At 39.4% G+C, this 12,433-nt stretch overlaps 1 long non-coding RNA gene across 1 annotated transcript; it reads right to left on the bottom strand.

The window, feature by feature from the left end:
- Positions 1–396: 396 nt before the first annotated feature.
- Positions 397–6,433, bottom strand: LOC121929301. The gene is made up of 3 exons (XR_006103645.1): positions 6,305–6,433; positions 4,412–4,502; positions 397–1,932 (listed from the first exon to the last, which is right to left on the bottom strand). It is a non-coding gene; the product is annotated as an uncharacterized LOC121929301 (long non-coding RNA).
- Between the last annotated feature and the right edge of the window lie 6,000 nt (positions 6,434–12,433).

Genomic DNA, 12,433 nt, shown 5'->3' with positions numbered 1-12,433 from the left:
CAAGTGTCAGGAAATCTCAATGAAGAGAATCTTGGACTTATGGAAATTTTGATAATTAGAAAATTATACTGGGCAAAATTGCTCACTTTTTCCTGCACAAGGCAGCATTTTCTACACTTAAAAATACATTTTCTGCACAGAATATTTTTCTTTTTGCACAGAAATTGATGTTTTCTGAGGGGAAAAAACATGAAAATTTTGCACAGAATAAGTTCCAAACTTTGGCAACTGCATAATTTTTTAAAGCTTCCTTGCAGTAGGAAGAAAATGGCTAAAATTACTCTTGCTTCTTTCAAGAATAAAATTGTTGAAAAATTACACCCCTAGTTCTGAATGAAAACAATCTATGTATAGTATATATCTATCCATGTATTACTTTATTTATAACCTGATTATTTTCCAAAGCTGGGAATCTAGGTGTTTTACATTTTAAAAAATGCAAATAAATACATTTAGCTAAAAACATATAGAAGCATTTGATTAAAATCATTAAACTGTAAATAGAATTACAACTGTATAAAAATATTTTCAAGATAAGGATGAAAGTAGTACAGTACACTGTACTTTTCTCTGAAAAATAATCAGTTTCTCAAAGTCTGCTGGGGGTGGGGGAAGCATCCACATGTCAATGAAAAGGAGGGAGCCAGGTTAGCCTCCCAAAGAAATCAATATTAATTTTTTTATCCATCCTTCGGCATGGACTATCTGTCAGTTTTGTTTTCTTTCCCATTCAACTTTTGCAAATTTGGGTTTTAATAAATACAGGAAGAAAAGACAAATTGAAATTATATTCCTGTGCTTCTTTGAAAAGGCCTAAAATGGGAGAAGGAATTGGACTGGACATGCTGGCCCCATCTCTGACATCTCCATGGATATCAGACTCTGCTCATTCATTGTTTGGATCACTGAGTTCTGAACAGAGATTTGTCCCAAGTGATCAAGAGCAACAGTAGGGTGCCATTTTTTTGATATATTTTTGTTCTACTCCACTTTGTCACTAAATGTCCATGGTGGGGGAAAAAAAGGGGGGTCTCTTGTAGCTAAAAGCTTTTGTTTGTTTGTTTGTCTATATTTTGTTTTTAGGATGGATTTTGATCACTGCATGAGGGTGATAAAGCATTCCAACCTCTGCAATGATGGAAAAAAGTGACTTACAACCATATGGATTGCATTTATACCATGCTAAGTCACTAACAGTATTCCAGCCAATATCTATTCATGATGTGAAGTCTAAGGCTTTCATGGCCGGCACCCATAGTTTTTTGTAGGCTTTTTGGGCGATGTGGCCAACTCTTCTAGAACATGGCCACATAGCCCGAAAAATCCACACACACAAAAAAAATCTATTCATGACTTTTAAAAATTTTGTCTGATTACATCACAACACTATTAGTCATGTGTGGATCAAATCATGCAAGTATTATGTAGTTTTCAATATTTCCCAAAATGCTGCCTTATAGATATGAGAAAGTCCATAGTAACTGGCCCACAAAAGATATAGACATAAAACTATGCCCCCTTCCATGATATTTGGATCCTAAAGCCCCTATACCTGAGGGAGATTTTAGCATTCAGCAGAGTAAGGCCTCATCTGCACTGCAAAAATAATGCAGTTTGACACCACTTTTAAAGTGGTTAAAGTAGTGCCAAACTGCATTATTTCTGCAGTGCAGATGCAGCCTTACATGGCTACCTCAGACAGCAGTTGGGGACAAATAATGAAAGTAGGGATGAGCAATTAAGTCTTGAACTGAATGGCCCAGGCAGTGTACCAGGCAGCCTGTCCTACTGCTGGCTTCAGGAGGAGGACCTTGTTTCCTCACCAAATATTGAAATAAGCTTCTTCTGTACATGGAACTGGGGAGACCTTCTTCTTATTCACCTCTTTCAGTGAAATGTCTTGGACCAGGCCTGCTTATGCCATGTCATCATCTGTAAAAGAAGCCAAAAGCCATCTCATAGTCATGCCTAGGAACCAAATCTGTTGACAAGCTCACAGTGAGATTTTCTCACTACAGTGATGGCTTTTCACAAGCATACAGAGAGCAGTTGGCTGATCATGTACTGCAAATTGACCTTTTCTGGACTACTTGTCAGTGAGGTTAAAATGGGCACCATGAGCACTTTTCAAATTTTAAATCCAAATTAGTTTTGTCAGGTTTTGTCTTTGTGTGCAGACTTGTCTTACTGTACAGGCTGTAGTTTCAAAAAGCATGTTTACCTTTTTGTTTTGCTTGCTGTTACTAGACATTTAGTTAGACCCAATTATTTTAATATTTTGAAATCCATCATGAATTGATGTGAAGGTACACAAGTAAACAAAAGCAATTGTTGCTAAGCAAGTTTCCTAAATCTATTGATATCTGAAGATCTGTATATTGAACAATTATCTAGACATTTTTGGGTCACAACTTATGACTAATAAAACATTCTGAAATTCATAATGGCCAATTTCTTATTATCTTTTTTGCTACTTTGTTTCTTTAGGATCTGCATTAATATTTAATTAAGTTTGGGACAGAAATATATATTCCCAAAGTGATCTTTCCACCAAACGAATTTAGAACAGTTGTAACACAAGCAGTAAAACATACCATGCTCCTTATTTTGCCTTTTAAATTGTATATAGTCCGTATTTCATTTTTATAGGTTGGAATGAAACTTATTCATGTCACAAGTACTCTATATACTCATGTATAAGTCTATAAATTTTAGTCAAAAAATAACCCAAAAAACCTGCATCACCTTATCCACAGCTCAATGTAAATACTGAACGTTAACTCTCATTAAAAAAAAAGGAACCATCCCCTGGTGAAAGCCAAGAGTGTAACCTGTCCTGGAAGCATGGACCCACCCCCCAACTCTCTCATCTATCCAGCCTTTACTGTGAACACAATTATATTTGCTGAAAATTTGTAAGTTCTTTGGGATTGTTTTCCTTTGCTTCATCCTTTTGATCCTTTATTACATGCTCCTAAGTTTTACCTTTGACATATCCATGGACCATATTAAAATCCATAACTTTGGCCCCCAAACCTGCCCTCAATTTATATATGAGGTCAACTTATAGTTGAGTTTACAAAGTAATTCTGCTTCCTCAAATGTATAATTGAGAATGCTATAAAATAGAAATATAGGCAAAGTACAACCCACACATTTGTGGATCTTACATTCCAAGAGTCCCCATGGATACCTGAAACACAGATAATTTGTTGCTATGTGTGTTCATATTGTTTCTGACTTATGGTGACCCTAAGGCAACCTTATCTTGGGGTTTTCTTGGCAAGATTGGTTCAGAAGAGGTTTCTCATTACCTTCCCCTGAGGCTGAGAGAGTGTGATTTGACCAAGGTTACCCAATGGATTTCATTGGCCAAGCTAGGAATCAAGCCATGGTCTGCAGAGTCATAGTCCAGAATTCAAACAACTATACCACACTAGTTCTCTATGGATAAGAGGGTACCCTATTATTTTCAATGAGATGGCTGACTTCTGGATCAACCATCCCATAGAATCGCACTGGAAGACCTAGACATGCCTAGAGAAAACATGCCTAGGTCCTCCAGAACAATTCTGTGGTATGCTTGACTGCCCACTGACCACAGAAATGCACCTGGAAAGGCCTAAAGAGAACATATATTTTCAGAATGAATAAGTGAAACTACAGATACCAAATTTGTGAATATGGGAGTCATATTGTGTACAGTTTAGAGTGTGCTATTTCCTTGACCCACAAAAATGCAACATTGCTTCTATATAAAATATTTGTTTGAATGAGGTACCCATAAATTACTTATAATAGGGATGAAACAGATCGGCAGAAGGAGTGGCTTGAAGCTGCCCCATCCGAAGATGGATTGGGGTCACAGCAAACACTTGTCACAGCCTCAGTGCACCTTGAAGCCAGCTGATAAAGGAGTGGCAAAGATCAGCTCCTTTTTCAACCAGCTTTTCCTATCCTGCTGCAGCTCTATGGTGGCTTCATGATGCAATTTGTTGTGGCACTTCTCTCACAGAGAATGCTAAATATCTCACTGAACACCAAATCCCAGAATTCTATAGCATTGATCAATATCAGTTAAAGCAGTATCAAACTGCATTATTTCTCCAGTGCAGATTAGACCTGTATGTCTAAATGTTGCTAGTGTTAAAGAGAACATGTAAAATGCTGCTCTTTAATCCAAATCTACCTACCAACTAATGTAAAGTTAGCATTTCAGATATGTGGAGATACACACACACACACACACACACACACACACACACACACACACAATCTCCTTAGAGACAAAAGACTCAGGGTCATTTCTCATGATCAAAACAGGATGGAAATTAATGATAGACTAATGAAGTTTTAAAACAGGCTTAACTGGACAATAGATCTGAATAAAGAAACAGGATCTGTCTCTCACCACTTCAGATATGATATCTAAGGAGAGGCTCCATGTTTCCCACAAAGAAGAGTTTCTCTGCACCATCCTTCATGAACTGGAGGATGACAGTCTGCAACACAGAAGTTCCTTGATTTAACAGTATATGGAGTACATTCCCTGAATGCAGAACCTTGGAAAAGTAGGGGCTCATTCCCACTATGATAAGCTCCAAACCTTGATTCGATCTATATGCCCCTAGTTCCCACTGTAAATCGATTCTAATCCTCATTGGATCAATTCCAGTGGGAGTAAAGCAGAGCAAACACAAAAACCTCGGGTTATTTTGATAGCAATTTTTTTAGAAGTTCTTTTGGGAAAAATCAATTCTGACGCGATCCCTATCAATGGAAATGCCAGATCAGACTCAATTCTTTCTGAGGGGAGAGACAAGTGCCAGAGGGGTGTGTGTGTCCCATCCCTCCCCAGAGATGCATAGTCACCCTCCAATCTGTGTAAAGTGGCAAAAGATGGTAACAAGAGGGGTGGGATGCAGAGCTTATTCCTTTCTCTCACACAAGATTTTAATTACAGAGGGGAAAACAAAAACTGAACATGCCTAATATATATAATGTGTGCTGTACACACAAAATCAAAAATCCACAAAATATTGATACTTTTATTGGAAAACCAAATTGCAAAAAAAAAAAAAAAGTCCTGCAAGATTTCAAAGCTTCTCTAGTGTCTTCACTTCACTGTGGCATCTTCACTGATGTCCAAAACTGCTTGTGACAAGGCTACATTCACCTATGAGATTTAGTGTGAATTATCTCCACGGTGTAATGTGTAGTTTCTACATCAGCTTGAAGTCCAGTACTTAGAAGATAAAGAGTATGTCCTCTTGAACTGATTATGGTAGAAAAATAACGTGGTAGCAAACATACCAAATCACCTTTTGCTCTTTAGCTTGCATTGGTAAATCCTTAGTTATGCAAGAAACATTCAGTTGAATTAACATACATGTACCACCAAATCCCCAAAATTAATATCAAATAGATATTAAAAGAGCTAAAACAAAGTTGGTGAATAAAATGACTTCTCTGCCCTAGTCAGCCAAACCAGTAATGGACAATGATATCAGATGCTACCCAGAACACCTAGAGGTCCAGAAATTCCTCATCAATGGTCTAGAAACACCTGCTCTACCCTCTATCTAGTTTTCCCTAGGATTCCAAATTAATTATTGGGAAGTGGCCCTTTACTAGTTTTTCTGTAGCTGTTTATTGAGGGAAAATTAATACTACACTGGGCCCTCCACATTTGCTGGTATTAGGGATGCAGAACCCACATGAATGTGGGAAAAAATGCTATTTCTTTTAACTAAGAGAACACTTCTCTAGGAAACTCTAGATCCTCCAGTGCGGCTCTATGGTCACTATTTCCCAGACCATTTTGTTGGAGGACCTACAAATGTTAGAGAAGTGTTCTCTAGAGAAATCTCTAAGTCCTCCAGTACAATTTCTGGCAATATCATGCCCAGCCAGGATGAGGAGGCTGAGCCAGAGCCTCAACTTGGACCTGTGCCAAAAGCTGAGCCTGAGCCTGAGCCTGGCCCTAGTTTGCCCCTGCCAGCTCCAGCAGAGTTTATGGCTTCCAAGGAGGCTCAGCAGCCAAGCCTTTCAGCAACAGAGCCTGCAGGCATGAGTGAGGGAGAAGGGACAACAGCACCTATAGTACCTACCTTCAGCCAGCAACAAGCAGAAAGGGAAGGTTTCTGGTTTTTACTTTGGCTTTATCAAAAATGCCAAAGTAATCATGTGCAGCTGGATTCCTGCAGCTTGAAAATTTAAACAGGTGCAGAATGCCTGCCTCAGTTTCAGAGATTACCTGAACTTCCCTGTGAAAGCATGCTTGATTGTGACCTCCCATGTTTACCTGGCTGGAAACCTTGCTCCTTGGATTGCTGGTTGTTGTGTCTCTCTGGACTTCTTGACCTTTGGATTTACTTACTCATCTTGTCGCTCTCTGGAACCCAGGTCTTTGTATTATTGACTTCTCTCTTTGGCTGTGCTCTCTAATTTGTGCTATTTGGACTCTTGTTTGAGAACTGTCTGTTTGCACAGACCTTTGTTGTTTCCTTTGACTTTGGAACAGGATCTAGCTCTGAGTGTATTGCTATCAGCATACTTGGCCGCTTTCCCAGGACAGGCAAACATTGGCCATAGAATTACACTAAGAGACCTAGAGATTCCTAGAGAGAACATATTAATCAAATCCAAAAATAATCAAACCCACAAAACTCAAATCTGCAAATTTGGAGGGCCAACTGTAGTTCCACCTCCATTCAGAACCTTCATGCTGGAGTTTCTCCACTATTTGCATTGCTGTGCCAGTAATATGTCAATGACAGAGCCACATGCTTGGGAGAATCAGTTACCTGGCTCTTCCCTACCAAGCCAGATTACTGGTGAGGACTGAAGGCAGAAAAGCCTACATCCCCCAGGCTGTTAGCTTCCTACCTTCCTGCCCCTCTTCTTTTTGGGTATTATGCTGGTTTAAGAAATAAATAATAGTAATTTTCTAAATAACTACTTTGCTGAAGATTAGCTTCCACAATTTCCCCATTCCAGCCCTTGCTGCTTCTTTGTTTTGCATCTCTACTTAAGCTATTATGAGTACTGCTTTGTTATGGGACCGCATAACTCTGCAGCAGTGAGATTAATGTACAATGAGTCACAGGGGACACTATAGGAAAAGGTATATTTTAAGTATGCATTTTTCCTTTAGTGACAATTACCTGATTACAATTTTTCTTTGCTATCACTTTCAATAATATAATAAAAATATTCATAAATGCTCAGTTTTACATGGCAAGGTTCTTTAAAGATGGAGCAATTCCTATTATCTTTTGCATTATGCTTTTAGCCAGTACTATTGTTTGGTTAGGAGGGTGTAAGAAAAATATTCCAAATTTTTTAGGTGGACCTTCTACCATCCCTGCAGCTGTTCTATTTATCCCACTTCTGTTTTAACTTCCACTTTTGACACTGCCTTTGAGAGGAAGAGTGTCTTATGTAGCAATATTTGGTAAGTGTTAACAAAACACAGAATCCTGCTTTAGGATGAAGTTTTATAACTTTTGGATTCCTCTTAATTCTATGAAATGCAAAGTAAAAAAAGGAAATAAATGTTAAACAAGAAGTAGCTATTCTGTTAGAGCAATTGTGAGCCATATATGTCCATTTAGATTGAATAGGACAGTGGTAAAAATAGCCCTTTAAATTTGGAGTGCATTCTCTTTTTTTTTGACACTACTGTCCTGCCAAATCTGATTCCATCTTTCTGTAATGATATTTGCCTGCATACCTAAGATGTGAATCAAGCTCTCTGCCTTCTCAGCACTGTTTAATATGATAAATCATGAGGTTCTTTCAGATCAATTGAAACATGTCTACTTCACTGTTTACCTATTTACTTAACTGGTCTCAATTTGTATCTTATGCATTGAAGTATTTGTCTCAAGTTAATGTAGTTCCCTAGAGCTTTGTTCTTAGCTCAGTGGTTTCCAATTTATATGACCCCAATGGCTTCAGTTTTCATTGCTTTGCTGATAATACTCAGCTCTGTCTGGATCTTTTTTTAATTTTATTTTGCTTATCCAGTCTGACAGAAGCTTGAACATAAAATGTCCCAACATTTTATTTTCAACAGACTGCCTCATAGGAGGAATTCTTATTAACTGGAGCACCTGGCTATGGAAACCTTGCTTATTCTTCTAAAATACAGATTGATGGTGATCATACTACTTTTGCAGATGTTGCTGAAATTTTAATCATGTTTATTTCTATTCTACAATATGTGTCATCTGTAGACAGAAAATTGTATTACAATTTAATAAATATTCTGTAATGTCTTAGAGTGAAGAGATTTATGCAATTTACTTCTTAGCTTGCTTCTTTTTCTAGGAATGTATATTTTATCTTTCTGGCCTCTTTAGGAAGCTGCATACAGTGCAAATTTGTGATATACTCTACATTTAAATTTTGAGTTTTATGACAATTTGTAAGCACAGCCTAGGGGTTTCCTCCTTTTGCCATCTATTACTAAGGCAAAAATTAGTTCAGCTTACTTTGGCCCAGGCGCCATGCTGCTGCCAATATTAGAGTTAGGGACTGCACATCAACCGTGCAGTCCCTAACCCTAGCATGGCATGATGACAGCCTAATGGCGACATTCCATCCACACGGGCAACGCCATATTGATGTAACTGATGTGTAGCATATAGATGTTGCTGCACGTCACTTATGTCATGAGTGCACCATTGGCGCACTCGTGATGTGCGCCCGATGACCTGAAAAGAACCGTTTTTTCCCCCAGGTTCTTTTTGGGGTGGAGGGATGCCGGGCAGTTCGGCTGCTGCAGCATCCCTCCAGAGGGAAACAAGCCACCGCCAGCCTGCCCTTTTGGGGTGGTCTGTCCCAGGTCTTTGATAGGAATTCTGTCAATAATTGTGTCATATCATATAGAGCATGCTAGCTTCAGGAATTAAAATGTGGAATCAAGAGCTAAAAATTACATGCCCATGCAACTAACAAAGGTTAACATGTCTATATAAGCAAAAAAAAAACCTGAAGGTTTCTCTTGGTGTAGAGTCAGCCAAAAGCAGAAATAATTAATAATGACTGTAAAGATAAAACAGATCATCATCATTATCCCAGGTTGCTTAAAAAAATTAAAATTCACAAAATACAAAAGTAAAAACTGATTAAACTTGCAAGGATCAACTAACAATATAAGCCATTAAAGGTACAAAAACTTAACAAAAGGACAGTACAGACCACCCCCTTCAGGGTGGTCTGTAGGCACCCATTTTTGGTCCACAGCATTGCCGCAGCAACCAAACCATGCGGCAACGCTGTGGACCAAGAAAGGAGCCGCCAGAGTCTTTTCCTGTGCATGATATGTGGGTGCTACGATGCCCACATGTCATGCATACACTCTCATGTGGGCGGGGCAGTGCTGTAATGACAGCATCTGTTTGGTGCGCTCTGCCAAGCCCTACTATTACCGCCAGGACGTTGCATCCTGGTGGTCTGTACTGAGCCAAAAATAATAAATAAAAAATCCAGCATATTATACTAGGCCCATCCCACCTAAATAGTTCTCAAAGGCCTGTGGGAATACAAAAATCTTGAGCTGTTTATAGAGAGAGGAAGTAGAAAGTGTGCCATTCTAACTACATTGGGGCAGGAGTTCCAGAGCCTGGAGGCAGCTACTGAGAAGGTATTCTCCCAAATTCCCACCAGGTGTATCCATGAAGGTGGTGGGGAAATGAGAAGGGCCTCCCCAGCAGATCTCAAAACATGGAAAGGTTTGTAAAGAAGAATACAGTCCTCCATATAACTAGGACCTAAACTTTATAGGATTTTATCAGTAAAAAAAAAAAACCAGCATTTTCAATTGTGCCTGGAAATGGATCTGCAGCCAGTGGAGTTGTCCTTCCTGTAGCCAGCTAAGATTAGCCATCTGATTGGAGTTCTTTGAACTAGCTGGAGGCGGGTTACAGACTGCCGAAAAGCGGCGGCCTGTACCCACCCCTTTCCCCGGTGTATTGGGGCCTCAGTGGCCAGAGCGGCAGCCGCTGAGGCCCCGATCCGCCACTTTGCAGGCTGCGAGGAAGCGGCAAAAGGCCCCTTCCCCATAGCCTGGAAACGGGTGTCCTTGGGGCTTCAAGCTCCAAGGACACCCCACGGCGGCGGGCAGGAGGAGAAAGGGGCCGCTTGGCCCCTTTCTCCCTTGCGTTGCTAGGCACAGCTGTCTGAAGACGGAGCTCCTTCTGGGGTCGCGAAAAGGGCGCCCTAGGTGCCCTGTCGCGGCCCCAATACATCACAACCATGCCGTCTCGTTTGGAGGCGGCGCGGTCATGACGTAGTGATGGCGGCCTCCATGTAAATGGGGCGCCGCCATCTTGTACGTCCTCAGGACGTATTAGGCTTGGGGGCGTCAAGCAGTGACGCCCCTTTTTAAAACTAGGATGTCCTGAAAACGTCCCTTATGGCCGTTTGTAATGCGCCGAAGTTTCTGCACACTTTTCAAAGGCAGACCCACATAGAGCATATTTCAGTAATTCAGCCAGGATGTAACTAAGGCAAGGGTCACCATGGTCAGATCTGACATCCCAAGGAACTGGCACAGCTGACACTCAAGTCTTTATGCAAATGCCCTCCTAACTACCAAAACATGAACTTCCAGGCTTAACATCAATCCAGGACCAAATCCAGAAGCACACCCTGCAAACCTTCATCTTGAGGGAAAATGTAATCCTATCCAAGACAGGCTAAATCCCTATTCCCTGATCTGCTGTTTTGACCTGTGTGGATTAAGTGTCAATTTGCTTTCCCTTTACTGATGATGGCCACTGCTTTAGGATTGAAAAACCTTCCTTGGATTGAAGTGGAAAGGAGTAGTTGAGTTGGGTGTCATCTGCATATTTATGGCATTGAAACCCCAAGCTTCATGATCTTGTAAATAGATCAGATAAGTAGCTTTCACATATTAATTCAATATATTGTGTGGCTAAATGAAAAACAAAAACATGATGCCATATGCATAGGGAGCTATTGTTTGGCCACCTGAACAACTTCAGCCTGCTGAGCATGAATAATAATATCCATTATAGCTCAAATGTTACTTTTAAGTAATAGCTATCATAGAAGGGGAGCAGAAAGCTAAACTAGGTGGTATTGCCACTATTGAGGCATAGAACAAGAAAACAAAGGCAGTAAAAGCAATGTAGGCAGACTCGTTGCAACTGTTTGAGGCCAATCAATTGACTAGACCAGATAACAAAGAAACATGGTTGTTTGTCTGCCGTCCCAGAATAGGTGAGAACATTTTATTTGCAGTGTTCTGATTAAAAAGCTGGTACAACAGATAGAATGAAAAGTTGGAGTGATAGTGTTGGATTAAGGAGGAAAGTATCTGAATTATATTTTCTAAGAAGTTAAATTCTTTACTTATGATGAAATGCTACCAAATATTGCATAAACAAACAAAAACAAACAAGCTTCATTTATATACCGCTTCATAATGCCTAGGCAGTGTCTATGCAGTTTATAAAGTGTAAGCTAACTACAATTACAACATAAAAACAGATTAAACTCATTTTAGTGACCTCGGAAGTATGCGAACCTGAGTCAGGCTTGAGCCCTTTAGCTGGTCTTGAACTCGCAACCTTATGGTTATGAGTGATATTATTATTATTATTATTATTATTTACTTATATCCTGCCTTTCTCCCAGTATAGAGGCAGGAAACAGCAAGTTTAAAGCAATACATTATAAAAACAATACAAAAGCATTACAATGTACAAATTTATATTCATACATTTTAAAAACAATTGAACAGTTTTTAAAATTAAAATTTAAAATTTTGATTCTTCTGTCATACAAATTTCCTGTTAGTCCAAAGCTTACGAGGTTCTTAGGGATAATGTTAGTGTTGTTCTGCATCCTGGTCATCACTGTCTTCATATCTGATTCAACAGCCAACTTCACTATAATGGGTTCAACATCACTATCACCCCTAAAATTTACAGTTACATGAGAAAAGAAGTGAATTTTCTCTCTGGGAACATAGACAGTGCAATGGCCACATGTCGAAAAATAAGTAAAAAAATATGGAGTATTAGGATTATTGCTAGAATCTGCAGTCCAAACATATACATTATACTAAATACTGTAGTTTTATGCCAGCCTTTTTATTTTTATTTTATTTTCTTATCCCTTGAACTCCAATAACACAACTCTACTGAATCATCTCCCCAAATCCTCCAATAATATAAGCACAGCACTAGGGAACCATATATCTGGTGAAATATGATGGAAGGAAGTTGCGGGTATTTAAACATTTACTAGAATAATTACCATACCCTGAGCCTCAAATTTTACCACAAATGAGTTGGTGGTCAAGGCTGAAGTACCAACCATTTCTCCCTTCCATCCCAGCTCTTCCTCAACCAGGCTGGCTAAGCCACCTATAGCTCTTCCTCTATTATTTATTTTA

Source organism: Sceloporus undulatus, chromosome 4 (assembly GCF_019175285.1).
Source record: "Sceloporus undulatus isolate JIND9_A2432 ecotype Alabama chromosome 4, SceUnd_v1.1, whole genome shotgun sequence".
NCBI lineage: Eukaryota > Metazoa > Chordata > Lepidosauria > Squamata > Phrynosomatidae > Sceloporus > Sceloporus undulatus.
The sequence above is the reverse complement of the archived record's forward strand: the minus strand, read 5'-3'. Positions and strand labels throughout refer to the sequence as shown.